Source organism: Cibotium barometz, chromosome 9, assembly GCF_041138505.1.
Source record: "Cibotium barometz isolate CiBa-2024 chromosome 9, ASM4113850v1, whole genome shotgun sequence".
Taxonomy (NCBI): Eukaryota; Viridiplantae; Streptophyta; class Polypodiopsida; order Cyatheales; family Cibotiaceae; genus Cibotium; species Cibotium barometz.
This window is the reverse complement of record NC_141054.1, coordinates 16202193-16225781: the sequence shown is the minus strand read 5'-3', so window position 1 is coordinate 16225781 and position 23589 is coordinate 16202193. Positions and strand designations below refer to the sequence as shown.

At 39.9% G+C, this 23589-nt stretch overlaps 1 pseudogene; it reads left to right on the top strand.

Annotated features, from left to right (window-relative positions):
* The first annotated feature begins 318 nt into the window (after window positions 1-318).
* The window catches only part of LOC147635297 (polyadenylate-binding protein 2 pseudogene), a 48048-nt pseudogene continuing 24777 nt past the window's right edge, over window positions 319-23589 (top strand).

Here is a 23589-nt window from a genome sequence, read left to right as displayed (position 1 = left end):
TGGCGTGAAGAACACGAGGAGGAGGAGGAGGAGGAGGAGGTAAGTCTGTTTTTTTTTTTTTTTTTGTTGATTAATGTGTGTGTGTGTAAGAGCTTATTGCCGCTGCTGCCAGTGCTGCATAATCGAACAGAGAGAGAGAGAGAGAAGAAGTGGGCGAGAATGGGTGAGCGTATCAGTGCGTGTGTGTGTGTGCGCGCACTCGGCAACAGTGGGGAGTCTGTGTGTGCACTCGAGTGCAAGGGAGCGTGTGCGCTAGGCATAGGCGTTGGGTGGCAAGAATGTGACCAGCAAGCGAGTGTGTGTGTGTTGCAGGGAGCGATGGCGCAGATGGTGCAGGCTCAGCAACAAGCTTCGGCTATCGTCATGCCTGCCTCCGTGGGGCCACCCAGCCTGTACGTCACGACCTCCCTCTACGTGGGGGACCTTGACCCCAGCATCGCAGAAACGCAGCTTTACGAGATTTTCAACCAAGTAGGGCAGGTGGTTTCTGTTCAAGTTTGCGGTGACCTATCGACCAAGAGATCGTTGGGCTACGCGTACGTTAACTACAATTCTGCAAACGACGCCGCTGATGCCTTAGATTTCCTAAATTTCACGCCTGTTAAATGGGAAGGCAATGAGGATAATGTATTCGAATCGTGACCCTACTGTTCGAAGGAGTGGAACTGCCAACATATTTATCAAGAATCTAGATCCGTTAGTAGATAACAGGACATTATATGATACATTTTCTGTATATGGTCCTGTCCTTTCATGTCGGGTTACCACCAATGCTGCTGGCGAATCCAAAGGGTTTGGATTTGTCCAATTTGAACAAGAAGAGTCAGCTGAAAATGCTATTAACAGAGCAAATAGCATGATCATACATGAAAGGCAGGTTTTTTGTGGGTCCATTCATGAAAAAAGAAGAGCGAGATTTGGCAAGTGCTGCATCAAAGTTCAACAATGTATATGTCAAAAAACTTCATGGATGTAACCTCATAGGAAGATCTTCGAGAAGTCTTTGGAGCGTTTGGACCCATCAGCAGTGCAGTGGTCATGAGGGATGCTGATGGCAAATCAAAAGGGTTTTGGTTTTGTCAACTTTGATAAAGCTGACGATGCTGCAAAGGCAGTGGAAAGCTTGAACGGCAAGTGTATATGGGACAAGGAGTGGTATGTCGGTAGAGCTCAAAAGAAATCGGAGAGGGGGGCAGAGTTGAAAACAAAATTTGAGCAGGTCCGAAAGGAAAGGGAAGGAAGCCTTCTGCTTGTGGGTAGCGCTGCTTAAGTAGAGAGAGAGAGAGAGAGAACTATGGTTGTTAGTGGCTGGACACCTGTAGGAGTAAAAAAAAAAATAGATAGAAACATGGCTCTGCAAATGTCTGTAATGAAAGAAGAGAGAGGGCAATATGGCTACGTTATGTGTGTACATGCAAAATAGGAAAGAGAGAGAAAGAGATTTGATCACTTTGACATGGTGCATACTTAAAAGTAAAAGCATGAGAGTGTGAAAGAATGTATTAGATTGTGTGCATTATTCTTGTGTTTGTGTTTCAGGAGGAGGAAAAGAAAGAAAGAAAAGAAAGAAAGAAGAAGAAGAAGAGAGTTCACGAGAATAGTGAGTAGAGAGAGAAAACAAAGAAAGAAAGAGTTTTGAAGTGTGAAAGAGAGAGAGTGAAGAGTGGAGTGAAGTGAAGATTAGCCAAATGTTGAATGCAGTGATGCTGTTTTGCAGATTGACTGAAACGTGGAAGTGTTGGAAATATCGGTTCTTTTTCATTAAATTATTGGAAACAATTTACACAAAACCATTTTGACATTAAATTTCTTTATTCAGTTTAGAATGGTGAAGTTGTGTCTTGAAGATCTGCTGGGTTGTAGTAGTTTGTTCTTTTCCATTTGTGTGTCTGTGTGGGTGTGTGTAAATAAAACATTGTAAATTATTTCATACAAAAAGATGTCTTTTCGGTGTGTGTTTCTAGGATTTAGGCTGTGTGTGGTTGTTATTTAGGACGCATTCACTGTTTTAGTGGGTATTTAGTGCGTTGGACTAGAGAGTAGGAAGGCAAGTCATTTTTGGTGCGTTCGTCGGGAGATCACTAGCTAGTTAGTAGCTACGGGATATCTCGGCGCATATATTTTGCGTGTGAGAACCAGGGTTTAGGAGTTCAAAAAAAACAAAAACAAAAACAAAAACAAAAAAAAAACGGCACGACTCCTAGGATCAGAAGGACTTAGGAGTGGTCGCGAGGAGTCAAATGAGAGAGGGGTATTGGTAAACACATGTGATTTTTTGGAGAGTTTTGCTAACTAGATTCTGTACGAAGAAGAACGACAAGAGTGGGAGGACATATTCATTCAAGAATATTACCCAGGTGATGTGATACGTAAGATCAAGGCCACATACTGCAAGGATTATCTTAGATCCATAGAGCCCTTTGGTTTGTTCCATGCACCAATCTGGTGGAAGTGGTTTATCAAGGCAATTTTAAGGTCCATCAAGCTAGATAATCCAGAGAATCACAAAGAACCTCAGGAAGTAAGAAGTGCATGAGTGAGTCTACTCAGGGTCGAACAATTGACCCAAGACAAGCAAGGGAAGAAAGGAGGAAAAGGAGGGCTGAACGAGCTGAAATCCGTCTCGCTGCGCAATTAGAGTTAGTGAACCTATTGTTGAGAGAGGAAGAACTGAACGTGACACAAGGAAGATCCTTGGATAGCGGTAAATTTCAGGTTAGCGTTCCTTCTAGTCTAAGCGGGGAAGATCTTTCGTGTGATGACCAAACAATAAGGGATTTAGGAGTCCGCAATCGACCTGTACAAGTTGATAGCCCAACAAGAGAAGAAAGAGAGACTATTGCAGGCACTAGCGGTAGTGTGCCTAGAGGACTTAGAAGCTACCCGCGATTACCTAGGGTAAGACCTAGAGCTTTAAATTTCTGGGACGATCCAACTTTTGAGGTATTACCATTTTTCCAAATGGCTGTTCCAGCACAAAGAGCAACAATCTGGTTAGCCGACTTTGTGCAATTTGCGGGACTTTGGGACGAGGATCCTGATGCGCATTTACAAAAGTTTGAGGTGACATGTGTTGCTAACGAGATCATTGATCAACATCAAAAGCTGCATATCTTTCCGGTAACTTTTAAAGACGAAGCAGCAAGTTGGTATGGCAACTTGGATGCAGCCTCCAAGGCCACGTACCAAAATCTATGAACATCTTTTTTGGCCAAATTTAGAAGGCAAGGTTTTCAAGATAGATTAGCCCAGCAATTAGACTACTTGTTGCAAGGAGTGAACGAGAGCATTGACCATTACATACAACGCATGGAGACCATTGTGAGGAAGATGGGAGTAGCAGCCCCTAATGATGACACACAAAAGCGTCGTTTGATTGATGGTCTAAGGGATCCAGAGGCTCAGAAGTATGTTGGGCTTCGTCGGCCTGTTGATTTGAACGTGGCCAAACAAGAAGCTAGAAACTGGGAAGAGGTACAGCTGGGACAGCAACGACGGAGGGAATTACTTTATGGCCCTATGGGGACATCACCTATGGTTAGCTCTATGAGACCCCAAGAGGTCTCAACAATTGCCGGTCCCTCACAACCACAAGTGGTTGTTAATACAAATCCAGCATCATACATGCCTCCAAACCCATATATGACTGCACCGGCATACATGCTTCAGACCGGAACACCACCACCACCTTTAGTGAGCAAGGCAAGGGTGGGGGACATTGTGACAAGTGTGTTGGGAAAATTTAAAGAGGAGATCTTAAGTGCTGTGCGAGCTCCAGTAAGGGACGTTATGGCTATAGAGCCACAGCTGCCTACTATGCAAGCCAGTGCGCAAAGTCCACTCTGATCGAATATATGGTGTGGGAAATGTCATGGCTATGGCCACTTGGCTACAGAGTGTCCTACTGTATCTCGAGTCGTACCTGATCAACCACGAATCTTGTTTTGTACTTATTGCTTGAAAAACAATCATACAGAGGAAAATTGCTTCATTAAGCAAGCACATGAGAGAAGGCAAGCGCAGGGGATGAACACTAATTTTAATTGCATGGATAAGAATAATATTACTTATGAAATTGGACCTCCACCTCGACCTTTTATGCAAAGAGGAATCCCAGAACCCTATAAGCAACAATTGCAGCAAGGATTACCCGCACAAGCCCAACCTCCATTTCCACGAGGGCGAGGGCAAGGTGGAATGAGGGGACAAAGGCCAGGGTCACCATATCGGCCATATTTTGGCCGGGGTTATCAAGGATATGGAAGTCCTAATACAATTACCCAAGGAACAGTGATTTGTTGGAACTGCCACCAAGAAGGCCACATTGCTGCATATTGCCCGAATGCAAGGGCACACCAAGATTATGCTCCTTTATGCAAGCAATGCAGTGAGGAGGGCCACGAGGAGAAAGATTGCCCTAAAAGTAATGCAAAATTAATAGGGGACAAAGGGAAGCAAATTGTAGATGAGGGTCCAAGTACTTCAGCAAATTTAGTGGAAGTAGTCCCTATAGTAGGTGCTAGGAAAGAATCGACAGACAAAAAATCTAGAAAGGTGACATTTTCTCATAATCATCCATGGTGGGAGTTGTCACTAGATCCCAGGGGAAAGTGCAAAGGACTGCAGAAAGCTTGCCGAAATCAACCCAATTAGAAGGAGGAAAAGTAAGCATGCTTAAGGAGGCATCTTTAGAGGAAGTTGCAAAGAGTCAAGAGCCAGTGATGACGGATGAGCAATCATCTGATCAACCTCCCATAGCACGCGTAGGAAAAGGCCCTCATTTCCAACTTGGTGTAACACCTTTCCCTGATAGATTAAAAGTACCACGTGCTAAGAAGGTCGGGATAGGTGCTAAAGTTGATCCAAAACCTCAATTTGATTTATGGGATATATTGGAACGGTGTGAGGTGTCTATTAGTCTACCTACATTATCAGAGATCTCTCCAATATGTCGAAAGCAGATGTATCAACGACTTGCACGTCGACGTTCGCGGGTGAGAAAAGAAGTGACCCCTAAAGAACCTTTGGAAACAGGAGTGCAAGTAATTGATATGTTTATGGATTCTGAGGCTCCGACTATTACGGTAGAAATTGGACATCATCAGGTCATGGGGGTACAGCTAGATGGAGGAGCTGCGGGCGATGAATCTCATGACTGAACACATGATGGAAGAGTTGGGCCTAAAGGGTTTAGAGCCCACAAATATCATTTTGCGAGTAACAGATCAACGTCGAGTGAAACCATTAGGTCTGTTTCAAGGAGTAAAGACTATAATAGCTGGATTGGAGTTTTGTGTTACCTATCTAGTAGTGCGACCGCATTCCTATGGTGCAGCGTTTCCAATCTTGGTAGGACGACCTTGGTTAGTACGATGTGTTCAAAAGTGGCATAAAGGGATAATAACCATAGGTCCACGCACGGATAGAGTTCAATTGAGGGTTGTGTCTAAAGAATTCTTGAGGGAGTTCACTAAACCACCTTCTACAACCGAAGAAATGACGGGATATGGAAGTGATACATCCGTTGGTGAGGAAGTAGTCCAAGAACGCTTTGCATTAAATAAAGATAAGTATGCTTGTTTTCTTCAAAATGGGTATCAAATGCAAATGGTTGATACGGATGAGCCTATAATGCAAAAGAGAGAGTGCTCTAACTTTGCTTTGGATGCCGGTATGGGAGAATATCGAGTGCATTTTTCTTCGGAGAATGACTCTGACAATGACATTACCGATTGGTTGTCATCACCAGAGGAGTGTGTAGTGGATTGCTTTTGCATGGATACAATCAAGCAGAGGAGAGCAGACGATGGGGATAAAGCAAGGCACCAAGAGCTATATGCCCTTATTGAGAAATTGCAAGAGCAGTTAGAGCTAGAATGAGTTTTTTCTAGTGAGTCGATGGACGCATTATTAAGGAAGGTGAAGCTGCTAGAGGAAGATAAGGGACGAGCTGAGATAAAAATTAGACATTTGCAAGATTTGACCTTGCAACTTGAAGAGTGCCGTTATGAAGAAGAAACTTCTTAGCAAGCCTTACTTCGAGAAAAAGATCGTGAGATTGGTCGTTGTCGACAAGAACTCAAATATAATGCGAGGTATACTCGAAAGTTGCTCAGAGAATGTGCGAGATATAAGCAAAAAGATAACAAGAGTGAGGATGGCTCGTCGTTGCAAAAGATGAGTAGAAGGAAAAATAAGTCATTTTCCAAAGAGTTCTTGAAAGCACAATACAATGAAACAATAGGAGGTGATTGGACTGATTTCAGGATGATTGAGGTAGTGAGGGATGCTTTTATGGTCCAAATTGAGGAGCCTATCAATGATAAAGAGGAAATAGACCCTTTAATGGTGATACCTTATACCCATGAAAGTCTTGTAAGTACTCATTCTTCGCATGAAGAGGAGGAGGAGTATAACACCAAGCAAAAGTTTCTAGAAAATGTTTGTTTCAAAGTGAGAGACCATCCACCTATACAAGCTAGGTCTCGTCGACGATCAGCCTTTGTTTCTGATGCATTAGAAATTACTCAGCGCTGGGAAGTTGAAGAGGGAAAATGCTTTACATTGGGGAGTCAATTGCAAGAACGAACCTTAACTAGATTGAGAGAGGTTCTACAAACATACAAACATGTCTTTGCTTGGTCCTATAAAGACTTACAGGGAGTGAAACCTGAGATATGCCAGCATTACATTGATTTAGAGCCAAACGCTAGGCCGGTATGCCAACGTCAAAGGCGCACAAACCCTGTCTATGAAGAGCTTGTGAAAGCAGAAATAACAAAGCTGTTAGATGCGGGTTTCATTTATCCTGTGGCATACAGTGAGTGGGTTTCCCCAATTGTAATTGTTCCAAAGAAAAATCGTAAGATTAGAATTTGTGTGGATTATCGAAAGCTAAATGATAAGACTAAGAAGGATCACTTTCCATTGCCTTTCACTGATCAAGTTCTAGACCGAGTAGCAGGGCATAAATTGTATTCCTTCTTAGATGGTTTTAGCGGTTATAATCAAATACAAATCCACCCAGATGATCAACCAAAAACCACTTTTACAACAGAATGGGGAACTTATGCTTATCGAGTGATGCCATTTGGATTATGTAATGCTCCATCGGGTGATGATGGCTTCATTTCAAGAGTTTTTACAAAAGTGGATGGAAATCTTTTTGGACGATTTTTCAATTCAAGGGGATGAGGAGGATATGCCTGAGAAGTTGGCTAAGATCTTTGATCGTTGTCAGCAAACCGGTATTTCCTTGAATCTGGAGAAATGTGTTTTTGGCATTAAGAAAGGAATCTTGTTAGGTCACGTGATTTCATCTGATGGCATTACTGTGGACGATAGTAAAATCAATAAGATACGTGATCTGCCTGCTCCTACAACCATGAAGCAATTACGAGGGTTTTTGGGACATGCTAATTATTATCGCCGATTCATATTGAATTTCGGTGGTAAACCCTTTAACTACTCTTCTTCGGAAGGATGTACCCTTTGAATGGTCACAAGATTGTCAGGAGGCTTTTGATACAATCAAAGATTGATTGATAAAAGCACCAGTTTTGATACCCCCAGATTGGTCTAAAACTTTTCATATTCATGCAGACACTTCACACACAGCTGTAGGAGCAGTTCTTTGTCAAGCAGACGATAAGAAGGTAGACCATCCGATTTATTATGCGAGTCGCAATTTGACAGAGACAGAGAGAAATTACACTACATCGGAGAAGGAATGTTTATCCATGGTATTTGCCGTGAATAAATATCGACATTATTTATTGGGCAAGTTTTTTACAATTTATGTGGATCATCAAGCACTAAGATACCTTTTGAACAAGACAGATCTTGCGGGGCGAGTAATTCGATGGATGTTACTTTTTTAAGAGTTTTATTTTGAGGTGGTTACTCGTCCTGGAAACTCTCATGTATTGGCGGATCATCTTTCTCGGCTTTTGACTGAGGATATTGAGGAGGGAGTGGATGATGAATTGCCTGATGCGGCATTATTTTTGACTGATTGTACACTTCCTTGGTTTGCGGATATTGCAAATTTCTTGAGCACTGCTCATTATCCAGGAGGCGCCAGCAAGTATGAAAAAAAGAAATTTTTATTGCAATCTCGCCACTACACCCTCTTTGGTGGTTATTTGTATCGTTATTTTCCTAGGGAGGGGGTGTATCGTCGTTGTGTGCGAGAGGATGAGATACCTTCTATCTTACGTGCACTTCATGATGAGCCATGTGGAGGTCATTTTGCGGGGGAATTAACCGCTCGCAAAGTATTGCTAGCAGGGTATTGGTGGCCAACTGTTTATAAAGACTCTTTTGAGCATTGTAAACATTGTGATAAGTGTCAACGGGTTGGTCGACCCACACCACAATTTGCGACCCCTTTAAATCCAATCTTGGCTTTAAAACCTTTTGAGAAATGGGGAATTGATTTTGTGGGTCCGATTGATCCACCCACTCGTTATCGATCCAATCGATACATTCTTGTGTGCACGGATTATGTGACCAAGTGGGTTGAAGCTAAACCTTTGAAAACGGATAGGGCATTGGATGTCGCCAAATTTTTATATGAAAATATCATTACTCGTTTTGGTTGTCCGTTGGAGTTAGTGAGTGATCGTGGTTCTCATTTTTTAAATGAGACCATTACGGAATTAACGGAACTTTACAAAATCAAGCATCGGAAATCCACTCCGTATTATCCTCGAGCTAATGGTCAAGTGGAGGTGACCAATTGAATACTGGGGACGATTTTAACCAAGACAGTATCGGAAAATCGAACGCGATTGTGATGAGCGATTGTTTGAGGCTTTGTGGGCATACCGTACCACATTTAAGGTTACGACTCAAAATACACCTTTCACTCTAGTGTATGGTACAGAAGAAATTTTTCCAATAGAGAAGGAAATACCCACATTACGCGTTGCCTTGGAATCTCGACTAGGTGAGAAGGAATCTTTAGAGGCTCGATTACTGGCCTTGGTGAGGTTGGATGAGATACGTTTAACGACTCTGTAAAATGTTGAGGCGATGCAACATAGACAAAAGGCTTGGCACGATCGTCACATTAAGGTGAGGGAGTTTCAAAAGAATGATCAGGTTTTAGTCTATGACAATCGATATTATAAGTTTCCTGGCAAATTACAAATGAGGTGGTTAGGCCCTTTCAAGGTGTTAGAGGCCTTTAATAATGGTTCTTTGATTGTCCAAGACCCTGATGCTGTAATAGCTCCTTTTCGTGTTAATGGTCTTAGGGTGAAACATTATTTTGTTTAAGTTGGTAATTACGTGGGTCAAGTTGGTTCATTGTATATTTTTCACATGAGTTTTGCTCTTTATTATTTTGTGTTGTTTTGATGGGATTGGTGGGTTTATCAGGTTTTGGTGCGATCGATTCGATCTTCTTTCATACAGGTGGTATACAGGTGGTATGGAGTTTTCTCTCAATGCTTTGTTTTATTTTCTTCATCCTTATGTGGTTTGGTTTGGGTGGGATGGTATTTTAGCATTAGTTGTAGACCCTGTTTGGGTTGATGAGTTGGAGTGGTTGTTTCGGTGGTTGGCTGCCGGGGAATCTCTTCCAATTGCCGAGAGCGACTTTGGTCGCATGGCCCAATCTTTGGCCGTTATTGCGCTAGAGATTTTTGGTTCAGGTGTGGACACCTTAACCGATGCGTCCGATGATTCTTCGGATGATTCTTTTCATCCTGAAGATGTTGTGGTAGACTATCTTGATGAGGAGGATAAGGATGAGGGTTTGGGCTTTGGCCTTCCTCATGGCTTGTATCGGATACTTCTACCTAGAGAGAGTAGTTTTGTTTCGAGAGCTGTACTTTTGAACGAGACAGAGGGCCATGGGGTGACACCCCAACTTTTGCCTTTTGGTGTAGTGAATGTGCCTATGAGTTTTCGCACCGTTTTTTCTGAGTCCCATGATGTCAATTAGTTTTGTTTTTCTTGTTATTTATTTCAAAAAAAAACTTTAAAAAGAAACAATTGTTTTGTTTGTGTGATTTGTTATGTGTTTTTGTTGTTTGTTTTGGTTTGCATGTGGATTGGTTTTTTTTGTGTTTGTTTGTTTTCAATTTTAGGTATATTATGTTTCTTGGAAGTTGTAATCTAGTTGTTTGAATGGTTAGTATGTGCAGATATGGTATTTTCTTTGTATTTTTTGCATTGCTAGGTGCAAGGAGATGGGGGAGTAACTTGGGAACAATGATATCATAGTATTCAAGATTGTTTCTGGACATGCAATTTTTGCTACTGAGAGGATATGCAGTGTTCCACAGGTGTGTTTTCTCCAATATATTTGGTTTTTTTTTTTTGGTATCACTTGCATGGTGTGTGTAGTAATGGGGATTGTGAGTTATGTTAATCCAGTTGCAATTGCTTGGTACTTGACTTATATGATTCTTTCTTTTGGAAACATTTGGGGTTTATTAGTCAAGGATACTAATTCTATGAGTTTCTTGCTGAGCTCTGTAGTAGAAATTGGTCATTACCACATTCATCTTAACTAGGCATGTGCTGCATTGACTATATTTTTTCTCTTTAATGGTAGGTAACAGCTTGGAAGTGCTTAAGAACTCTAGTGGAAGGAACTTTTCTCCCTTATTCCTGGGTTATAATGACCATAATAGTCTCGATTTTCATGATGAGCCTGGGGAGGGTTTTCAAATCATTGCCTTTGAAAAATGATGAAAAAAAAAGAGAAGAAAAAAAAAGGAAAAGAAAATGTAGGTATGTGGTATATGTGGTCTATCGCCTTAATGGTTCTTGGTAGGTGAGGAGAGTCATGCTGGCAGGGTTGTCAGTACTCTAAACCGATGCCTTGGGCTGTTTTGGGATAGCCATCGTCATGTGAGCTTGGTAGGTTCTTGGAGTCAACCTAGCCGGGTGGCAAGGTCTGAGAATCGCAGCCTAGTTTCATATGGGGTGGTTGCCATTGTGGTGTACATTTGGTTTTTTTTTTTTAATCAAAAGAGAAAAAAAATGAAATGAGAAAGGCATGGTTTTGATATAAGGGAATTTCAATCAGGCAATGACTTCCATGGTTAGTTGTGCTACTATTGTCTTTATGAAATATGGAAGTGAGTGGAAGGTAGTTTTCCTAGAGTTTTGTAGTTATGGATGGGTTGTTTCCTATTTGTTAAAGTGGAAATATTATAAACATAGTGAGGATGTTGTGGTAGTTGTTGCTAATTTTTACTGTTTTTGGGATTTGATGTTTGCTTAATAAACCTTTTTGGTTTATCTATTGGTTAGTGTTATATAAGTCTTGTAGTGGTGGTTGCAACTTGGATTTTCATTCACTCATTTATGTGTGCTGATGTGAAGGTGTTGAAGGTTTGTTTTTGTTTTTGTTTGTTTGTTTGGTACGGTATAATTCTAGTGTATGGTTGGTGATTGTTTCAGAGTGATGAAGTGGAGATGTGATGCTAAGCAGTGACGGTGAAGAAGTTAAGTGTGGGGGAAGCTGTGAAGTGAAGTTGCTGCTGTGTTCGTGAGGACGCTCACATTTCAGTGTGGGGAGAATGATGACCCCTGGATCGAAGCCATTTTTAGCAATTTTTAGGGTTTAAATAGGGTCAATTATGGTCATTTTAGGTGCATTTTCATGGTATTTGAAAGCATATGTGTGTGGAATGTCATGGTATTTGCATGCATCATGATTGTCGATGTTGTCCATTGGTGGAAGCACATTGCATGACGATTAATATTGTTTTGTACATAAATAGGAGGTTGTATGTAAGTGGGTAGAGAGAAGAGGGAGATCGAGGGGAAGAGAACGAGGGTTAGTATAGTTAGGTGGGAACGCAAATTTGTAGACCTTAATGTGGGTACAAATTTGTAGACCTTAATGTGGGTAGAAATGAAAAAATTCCAAATTAAAAAAAATGGAGGGGTGGGTAGTTTTAGCACCTGTTGGTACCCTCTTGAGAGAATAGAAGAGAGAGAGAAAAAACGTTTCTGTCTCTGGCTAGCGTGAAGAACACCAGGAGGAGGAGGAGGAGGTAAGTCTGTTTTTTTTTTTTTGTTGATTAATGTGTGTGTGTGTAAGAGCTTGTTGCCGCTGTGCCAGCACTGCATAATCGAACAGAGAGAGAGAGAGAGAAGAAGTGGGCGAGAATGGGTGAGCGTATCAGTGCGTGTGTGTGTGTGCACACTCGGCAACAGTGGGGAGTCTGTGTGTGCACTCGAGTGCAAGGGAGCGTGTGCGCTAGGCATAGGCGTTGGGTGGCAAGAATGTGACCAGCAAGCGAGTGTGTGTGTGTTGCAGGGAGCGATGGCATAGATGGTGCAGGCTCAGCAGCAAGCTTCGGCTATCGTCATGCCTGCCTCCATGGGGCCACCCAGCCTGTACGTCATGACCTCCCTCTACGTGGGGGACCTTGACCCCAGCATCGCAGAAACGTAGCTTTACGAGATTTTCAACCAAGTAGGGCAGGTGGTTTCTGTTCGAGTTTGCTGTGACCTATCGACCAAAAGATCGTTGGGCTACGCGTACGTTGTTGTGACATGTGCGGTTTAGCCAGGAAAGTACGAGACTTCTAGCTGTGAGAGTAGGTACCAAATCTAACAAGGAAACTCACACACAAAATTTTCCAAGGAGTATAGGACAAGTCCATTTTTAATGACATATACATGTGTCAATTCATCTCAATACATCCTTGAGTTCGTGTACCAAGTGCTTGTCCCTTTCCAAGCATAGATTTATTGGCTCCTTTTTCCAAATCCTTCAAGCCAATCACATGTAGGCATAGCTTAACCTTCAAATAATTCCAACATACATGTGGCCTTTTACATTCCACACATCCAGTGTCATTAATTCCATCATTTCAAGATGTTCTTTATCACCTGAAAACCTGCCTTTAAATTCTAACATCTCACAAACAAAAGATGACATAGCATATGTACCACATAATCATGTGATTTTTGAAAATTCCATAACTAGCATTCCAAAACCCAGCTGAGTAGAAATCGAAATCCAAGCCCAAGATTCTCCAAAGCAATAAAAAAAAAGAGCTTACACAAGGCCTTATCCAAAAGCCCTTTGAGATAGTGTATTTTTTTTTTAAAGCCTTACGATTTTGAAAATCGTAAGTGTTAAGAAAAATATTCACTTATCTTTTTAAAGGAAAAAGAAGCGAATTTATGATTGTAAGATCCCTATTCCCACCGAGCAACGGATTCGAGGTACTGGCAGCGGAAGTAGCGCTTCTCGCGCGGGACAGGGGTCCCACACTCGGGGCCTCGCCCACGGATATCCGGATAAGAGACTAATCCGTCGGTTGTTCCAAAACCGAACCCGGAAAAACTTCCTTTACCGGAAAGCACGGGCGATTCCACCAGGATAACTTTTTACTCTAACGTAGTCAAGATCATTTCTGATCGAGATGATCCGATTACATCTATAAGATACTTAATCAGTTCAAAGAAGAAACTTGCACTTGGATCATTGGGATCAACGCTTTTTTCCCCATTCAAGAGGCACAGCCGTTGATTCCTATCCATAGAACAGTTTCTGTCCGGGATTTATTTTTTTTTTCTATCGTAAAAACAAAAGTTTGAGTCTCGATTTACGGATCCATCAGTCCAGCCTAACCCCATCCAGTCCCATGGGTTAGCCAACCGCCCAACCACTGTAGTGATGGGATCCAATTAAGAATTTGGTTAGGTTTTGTCCCGGGTACCAAGGAAAAGAGTTCCAAGGCCCCCTAGCCGGATGTTCATGCAAAATAAAACTAGTCACACCACTCACACACCCAATATGAAATTGCCTTTTTCAACCAGATTCAACCAATTTAAAACAATCCTTTAATAAAACCATAGTATCATTGATCACCATCTTCCAATTTATCCAATTGATTCTTAATTTCCCATCATTCCTTCATCAGAGTATCTATGGCATCATTGGCAACTAGAACGCTCAGGAGCCGTTTCGATAGTTCCTAGCCCATAATACTTGGCAATATAATCACTTAACAAGATGGACTCTCGTTGAAGATCAGCAAGATCAACCAACAGATCCATATAAGGAGCCATGGACTCATCCATTGAAGACCAGCAAGGTCAATCAACCAGATCCATGCTCGATTTCAGAAAACAACTCCAACTTTGTTCCAATATCTTCCTCGACGCACGCGTGGGTATCCTAGGCAACCCAGAGCCCGAGCACCGTATGGTCAGCACCCTCTAGGATCCTTCGCAGGTAACCTAGCGCTTCACGCATAGGCCGCTTCCTTGGCCCCTCATCCACCGTACCGGAAGCTCACCATTTTAATCGCACCGAGGCTGGTCAAGACCTCGGCCGACCTTGCTACGCGAGACGTCCTTCATTGACTCCCCGTCAGCAGTTGCAACTTTACCATCACGACTTTAATCACAAGACGGTCAAAATGCTCCCCCCAGCATTCTTGACATAAAACAATCATTTACAAACAGCATTTACAAACAGTATTTACAAACAGTTTACAACACAATTTCTATTTTAACTTTCATTTTTCCACATTATCCTTCATCAATCTACATTACTTATTCCATATTCCATTTATATGTATACTCATCCCATCACATCATTTCTATCTCATCACTTCAGATTCCCTCACATCGCATATCGTATATTCACATCCATACATCCACATCTATATGTGTACATTCACATCTACATGCATACATCTACATCTCTATGCATACATCCACATCCACATTCACATTCACCTCCATACATCTACATCTACATGCATACATCCACATCTCCATTCACATCTACATCTATACATCTACATCTACATGCATCCATCCACCTCCACATCCACATCTACATCTATACATCTACATCTACATGCATACATCCATATCTCCATTCCCATCTACATCTATACATCTACATCTACATGCATCCATCTACCTCCATATCCACATCTACATCTATACATCTACATCTACATGTATACATCCACCTCCACATCCACATCCGTATCTATACATCTACATCTACATGTATACATCCACATCCACATCTATACATCTACATCTACATGCATACATCCTCATCTCCATTCACATCTACATCTATACATCTACATCTACATGCATCCATCCACCTCCACATCCACATCTACATCTATACATCTACATCTACATGCAAACATCCACATCTCCATGCATAATAAAATTCTTTTAATTAATCTAGGATGATAGTTCCTAGAATATGGTAGGAAGTCCTCTTTTTATGCTTTGAATGAATTTATTTTATGCGTAATTTCTATAAAAATTTTGCCATAGCTCCGCTACTATGACTGATAAATCTCAATTTTTTTCTAAGGGATAAAGCTCATTATTAAAGAAATAATTAGAATGGTCTCTAATTGGATCATCAATCCATAATGGTCTCTAATTGGATCATTAAGAAAACAATTAGAATGGTCTCTAATTGGATCATCAATCCATAATGGTCTCTAATTGGATCGTTAAGAGAACAATTAGAATGGTCTCTAATTGGATCATCAATCCATAATGGTCTCTAATTGGATCATTAAGAAAACAATTAGAATGGTCTCTAATTGGATCATCAATCCATAATGGATTGAATCATCAATGTGCATAAACTAAAAGCATAGCAAAAGCCATTAATTTGGCCTCAAGCATAGCTTAATCTTGGATTAAGGAAAAGCTTTATGAAAAGCTTCATTTGGATTGAGAATGGGTCATGAGTATGACCATTTCTTGAGTGAGAGAGAGAAATTATAAAAACCATTAGAATTTAAATATAAGTGGAAATTAACTTCTATAGCATTTATTAAATTATGTAACTCTTCACTACTATTCACCAATTAACTTCAATAGCATTTAAAAAAACCATACCAATTAAACTTCTCAAGCTTGAGAGGGGTTGAGAAGAGAGAATCATTGAGAAATCATAGAAAAGATCAAAATTCAATATACTTACCTTATGATTTGCTTGATTCTTTATTCACGGTAGAGGCCCCCAACCAATCAATTGGTTTAGTATGTTGATGGAGCCACCAATGGGGATTGAAGAAAGAGAGAAGTATCAAAACTAGTGAATTATTAAAGAATTCACAACTTTTGGCTTAGGTAGAGTAGAGTAACAATGCATAAGACACTCTATATTTTGGCTTAGGTGGAGTAGAGTAACAAGCATAAGACTCTATCTAATTTGGCTTAGGTGGAGTAGAGTGACAAGGCATAAGACTCTATCTAATTTGGCTTAGGTGGAGTAGAGTGACAAAGCATAAGACACTATCTAATTTGGCTTAGGTGGAGTAGAGTGACAAAGCATAAGACACTATCTAATTTGGCTTAGGTGGAGTAGAGTGACAAAGCATAAGACACTATCTAATTTGGCTTAGGTGGAGTAGAGTGACAAAGCATAAGACACTATATATTTTGGCTTAGATGGAGTAGAGTAACAAAGCATAAGACACTATCTAATTTGGCTTAGGTGGAGTAGAGTAACAAAGCATAAGACACTATCTAATTTGGCTTAGGTGGAGTAGAGTAACAAAGCATAAGAGACTATCTAATTTGGCTTAGGTGGAGTAGAGTAACAAGGTATAAGACTCTATCTAATTTGGCTTAGGTGGAGTAGAGTAATAAGGCATAAGACTCTATCTAATTTGTCTTAGGTGGAGTAGAGTAACAAGGCATAAGACTCTATATTTTTTTTCAACAAGGGAAGGCTTCTATTTATAGGAAAATTTGAGCTCCTAACCAAACAAACTGATTCTAGAATTTTCCAAGTCAGTTTGGTCACTTTTTGACCATTTTTAGGTCAGTTAAGCTAACTTTTTGGAACTAGACTTGAATTAGGAGAGAGGAGAGATAAAATATCTCAATTTTTATGAGTTTAAAACTCATTCAAGCATGTGAAATATGCACCTCCTTTAAAGAGCTCTCCTTCCTTACATATGTGTCATAGTTTTTTTTTACTAATAAACCTTGTACATTTTCAACTCTTCATCTTATGTGAAATATGCACCTCCTTTAAAGAACTCCCCTTCCTTACATATGTGTTTTTTAAACTAATAAACCTTGTACATTTTCAACTCTTCATCTTATGTGAGCATTTAAGGGACTCCCCTTCCTTACATATGTGTCATAATAAAATCATTTAAGGGAAATATGCACCTCCTTTAAAGAACTCCCCTTCCTTACATATGTGTCATAATGGAATCATTTTAATATTGCTCATAGTTTTTTACTAATAAACCTTGTACATTTTCAACTCTTCATCTTATGTGAAATATGCACCTCCTTTAAAGAACTCCCCCTTCCTTACATAGGTGTCATAATGGAATCATTTTAATATTGCTCATAGTTTTTTTACTAATAAACCTTGTACATTTTCAACTCTTCACCTCATGTGAGCATTTACTCATTTTTGGGTATTTTCTTTTTACAATTTGGATTTATCTCCTCCCTACACATGGATTGATGCTATTGGCCCATAGGAACCTTAATTGGACCATAGTCTAAAGATTTCTGAAAATCTAGACCCTTAGGCTAAGGTTCTTTATACCTATTTCCAATTAATTCCAATTGCACATTGGAAAATTCTTTTTAAATTTCTGTTTCAGGGGAACTCATCTGAATTATAAGAGATATTTTTCTATCAAAAAATATTCAAAATCTGAATATTCTCTCTCTAGAATATTTTCTCTCTCTAGGTTAAAACAGCCATAAACAAGATCTCTTATATTTCAGAAAAGGAATTGATTACAGGGGAATATACTAGACATCAAAAAGGGGTTGGGGGAGGAATCTTACATTCTACCCCACTTAAAAAACGCGAGATGTCCTCATCTCGCAACTTGGAATAATTTTGCAAGATGCACGAATATGAGACTTAGAGAAAAATTTTAATCAAGATTAACCACCAAGAAAAGTCTTAAAGGGAGCAAGATTCAAAATAAGAACAAGATTTAAACTTTATTCATTCACGGAACTTATACAGTAAAGATAGAAGAACTCTTTACACTTCCATAAGCCCGTCCATCATATGGTCACAAAAGCAGTCCTCACAAGCTGCACAAGTATAGGGTAACTCATCTATGGGAATGATTCTGCTGGTTATTGCCGCACCTATCTCAGTGGTATGAGGTGATCTAACAAAAGGACCTCTGAGAGGCAAGCCAAAAACGGGGTAAAGGCATATCTTCTCATGAGGAAGAAAACACGCCAATAAGAAGACCCGCTCAGAAAACCCAAGATGTCTTGATCTCATGACGCAGTAGTATCGAGGACCCAAACCCAAAGCTTCAATAACCATGGCCAAGCGGACATTGTTACGAAAGTGCTGCTGACCCCAGGGTGTTACCCTAGTTATGTTTTGATAGGTCCGCCATTTGGTCTGCGCTACAGAAGTTCCTAGGTGAGGAAAAAGTGAGCGCTCATACTGTTCTATAAAGTCTTTCTTCACAGACTCTCTTGCGTCTTGAAGGTGAGAAATCATCAGGGATAAAACTAATTCCTGTTGCCAAGCCATGAAGGAGATTAAGAAAGAAAGGAGATTGATGGGAGTAAGATTACTGTGAGCAACAAGTAAAAGTTACGACTTATATAAAGGAAGGAGCTAGCGTAACCTAGAAGCCACACGGTAACTTGCCACTGAAGTTTTACCGTCTTTCCATGATTTGTGTTTGACACATTTTTCTATAGAAGGCATTAAGAATTTTGAGATGAGGAGATAAAAGAAGCTTGTAGGCTAAGTCACCTACTTTCATTGAATTCAGATATAAGGGTCACAATATCTGGGGGATAACTTCTTATACTCCCCAAGAGATAAAGAACTTCTTTTGGGCCGTACTCGAATGAAAGCCAAAACCTTGGTATCCAAAACACCGATTCTCACTTCTGAACTCATTGTTCTAAATCCTTAAAATAGGTGGGACTCCTGAGAAGTATTCTAGGGAAAGGGTCTTCCTTTTTTTAAAAAAAACAGAAACTTTCTTTTATTTTAGAGAGGGAATAATCATGAGATCAGAAGGGAGATTCTTACTCCTGTATACCTTGAAGGCTGGGGAGGAATCTTACATTCTACCCCACTTAAAAAATGCGAGATGTCCTCATCTCGCAAGGTAGAGGACAGCTCTTTTTCTTAAGATCCAATTTTATTCTGGGGTTCCTTATATTCTGGTCAACCCAACAGAACACTGGGATAAATATCCCTTATATAGAACTCATCATTAAATAACAATTCATTCAGATCATGTCATTCATATCTTTAACATGATAATGGTCCATTAGACCGAAAAGTTTCCTTCGAAACATTCCTCCACGGAAATTTCAGTCAAGCAAGTTCTCAATTTGACATCCCTTAACTTGATCTACCGGTCAATATTAACAATAGCAATCTAACAGCACAACCCACTAACCTCATAGTGATTTGCTGAATTCATTATCATCATTCTAGTTATGAATATCATCACAGGGACTCGTCCCATTCCCCCTCATTGTGGTTTCATTATATTTCAACTAATTTTTAAAATCAACATTTTTCAATCAGCATTTTCAATCAGAATCCAAATCAATTCATCAATTCTCAAACAGAATTAAAAATCATATCAATCACATTCAAAATCATCATCTGGATAGCATTAACACTTATAATTTCAAGTCTTAGATTTACTCGTATATACTGTCAGTAAAGAGCTGCAGTATACTCTCGGTATATATGGGTAGTCACGGCCCTTGGAATTATAAGGTAAATACTATCATGTCTAGGCCTCAAGCACGTCAGGGATTCTATATAATTGCGGCACTTCCATCTGAAGACTCAATTACCAAATTACGAATTTCAGTTTGAATATCAAATTGTATGAATTATCTCACATAATTATAATCTTTTTGTGTCTCTTGATAAATTTTTGATATATTTGTCTTCTCAGTTGATCTTTATTAACCAAATGCTCTGATACCAACTGTAAGATCCCTATTCCCACCGAGCAACGGATTCGAGGTACTGGCAGCGGAAGTAGCGCTTCTCGCGCGGGACAGGGGTCCCACACTCGGGGCCTCGCCCACGGATATCCGGATAAGAGACTAATCCGTCGGTTGTTCCAAAACCGAACCCGGAAAAACTTCCTTTACCGGAAAGCACGGGCGATTCCACCAGGATAACTTTTTACTCTAACGTAGTCAAGATCATTTCTGATCGAGATGATCCGATTACATCTATAAGATACTTAATCAGTTCAAAGAAGAAACTTGCACTTGGATCATTGGGATCAACGCTTTTTTCCCCATTCAAGAGGCACAGCCGTTGATTCCTATCCATAGAACAGTTTCTGTCCGGGATTTATTTTTTTTTTCTATCGTAAAAACAAAAGTTTGAGTCTCGATTTACGGATCCATCAGTCCAGCCTAACCCCATCCAGTCCCATGGGTTAGCCAACCGCCCAACCACTGTAGTGATGGGATCCAATTAAGAATTTGGTTAGGTTTTGTCCCGGGTACCAAGGAAAAGAGTTCCAAGGCCCCCTAGCCGGATGTTCATGCAAAATAAAACTAGTCACACCACTCACACACCCAATATGAAATTGCCTTTTTCAACCAGATTCAACCAATTTAAAACAATCCTTTAATAAAACCATAGTATCATTGATCACCATCTTCCAATTTATCCAATTGATTCTTAATTTCCCATCATTCCTTCATCAGAGTATCTATGGCATCATTGGCAACTAGAACGCTCAGGAGCCGTTTCGATAGTTCCTAGCCCATAATACTTGGCAATATAATCACTTAACAAGATGGACTCTCGTTGAAGATCAGCAAGATCAACCAACAGATCCATATAAGGAGCCATGGACTCATCCATTGAAGACCAGCAAGGTCAATCAACCAGATCCATGCTCGATTTCAGAAAACAACTCCAACTTTGTTCCAATATCTTCCTCGACGCACGCGTGGGTATCCTAGGCAACCCAGAGCCCGAGCACCGTATGGTCAGCACCCTCTAGGATCCTTCGCAGGTAACCTAGCGCTTCACGCATAGGCCGCTTCCTTGGCCCCTCATCCACCGTACCGGAAGCTCACCATTTTAATCGCACCGAGGCTGGTCAAGACCTCGGCCGACCTTGCTACGCGAGACGTCCTTCATTGACTCCCCGTCAGCAGTTGCAACTTTACCATCACGACTTTAATCACAAGACGGTCAAAATGCTCCCCCCAGCATTCTTGACATAAAACAATCATTTACAAACAGCATTTACAAACAGTATTTACAAACAGTTTACAACACAATTTCTATTTTAACTTTCATTTTTCCACATTATCCTTCATCAATCTACATTACTTATTCCATATTCCATTTATATGTATACTCATCCCATCACATCATTTCTATCTCATCACTTCAGATTCCCTCACATCGCATATCGTATATTCACATCCATACATCCACATCTATATGTGTACATTCACATCTACATGCATACATCTACATCTCTATGCATACATCCACATCCACATTCACATTCACCTCCATACATCTACATCTACATGCATACATCCACATCTCCATTCACATCTACATCTATACATCTACATCTACATGCATCCATCCACCTCCACATCCACATCTACATCTATACATCTACATCTACATGCATACATCCATATCTCCATTCCCATCTACATCTATACATCTACATCTACATGCATCCATCTACCTCCATATCCACATCTACATCTATACATCTACATCTACATGTATACATCCACCTCCACATCCACATCCGTATCTATACATCTACATCTACATGTATACATCCACATCCACATCTATACATCTACATCTACATGCATACATCCTCATCTCCATTCACATCTACATCTATACATCTACATCTACATGCATCCATCCACCTCCACATCCACATCTACATCTATACATCTACATCTACATGCAAACATCCACATCTCCATGCATAATAAAATTCTTTTAATTAATCTAGGATGATAGTTCCTAGAATATGGTAGGAAGTCCTCTTTTTATGCTTTGAATGAATTTATTTTATGCGTAATTTCTATAAAAATTTTGCCATAGCTCCGCTACTATGACTGATAAATCTCAATTTTTTTCTAAGGGATAAAGCTCATTATTAAAGAAATAATTAGAATGGTCTCTAATTGGATCATCAATCCATAATGGTCTCTAATTGGATCATTAAGAAAACAATTAGAATGGTCTCTAATTGGATCATCAATCCATAATGGTCTCTAATTGGATCGTTAAGAGAACAATTAGAATGGTCTCTAATTGGATCATCAATCCATAATGGTCTCTAATTGGATCATTAAGAAAACAATTAGAATGGTCTCTAATTGGATCATCAATCCATAATGGATTGAATCATCAATGTGCATAAACTAAAAGCATAGCAAAAGCCATTAATTTGGCCTCAAGCATAGCTTAATCTTGGATTAAGGAAAAGCTTTATGAAAAGCTTCATTTGGATTGAGAATGGGTCATGAGTATGACCATTTCTTGAGTGAGAGAGAGAAATTATAAAAACCATTAGAATTTAAATATAAGTGGAAATTAACTTCTATAGCATTTATTAAATTATGTAACTCTTCACTACTATTCACCAATTAACTTCAATAGCATTTAAAAAAACCATACCAATTAAACTTCTCAAGCTTGAGAGGGGTTGAGAAGAGAGAATCATTGAGAAATCATAGAAAAGATCAAAATTCAATATACTTACCTTATGATTTGCTTGATTCTTTATTCACGGTAGAGGCCCCCAACCAATCAATTGGTTTAGTATGTTGATGGAGCCACCAATGGGGATTGAAGAAAGAGAGAAGTATCAAAACTAGTGAATTATTAAAGAATTCACAACTTTTGGCTTAGGTAGAGTAGAGTAACAATGCATAAGACACTCTATATTTTGGCTTAGGTGGAGTAGAGTAACAAGCATAAGACTCTATCTAATTTGGCTTAGGTGGAGTAGAGTAACAAGGCATAAGACTCTATCTAATTTGGCTTAGGTGGAGTAGAGTGACAAAGCATAAGACACTATCTAATTTGGCTTAGGTGGAGTAGAGTGACAAAGCATAAGACACTATCTAATTTGGCTTAGGTGGAGTAGAGTGACAAAGCATAAGACACTATCTAATTTGGCTTAGGTGGAGTAGAGTGACAAAGCATAAGACACTATATATTTTGGCTTAGATGGAGTAGAGTAACAAAGCATAAGACACTATCTAATTTGGCTTAGGTGGAGTAGAGTAACAAAGCATAAGAGACTATCTAATTTGGCTTAGGTGGAGTAGAGTAACAAGGTATAAGACTCTATCTAATTTGGCTTAGGTGGAGTAGAGTAATAAGGCATAAGACTCTATCTAATTTGGCTTAGGTGGAGTAGAGTAACAAGGCATAAGACTCTATATTTTTTTTCAACAAGGGAAGGCTTCTATTTATAGGAAAATTTGAGCTCCTAACCAAACAAACTGATTCTAGAATTTTCCAAGTCAGTTTGGTCACTTTTTGACCATTTTTAGGTCAGTTAAGCTAACTTTTTGGAACTAGACTTGAATTAGGAGAGA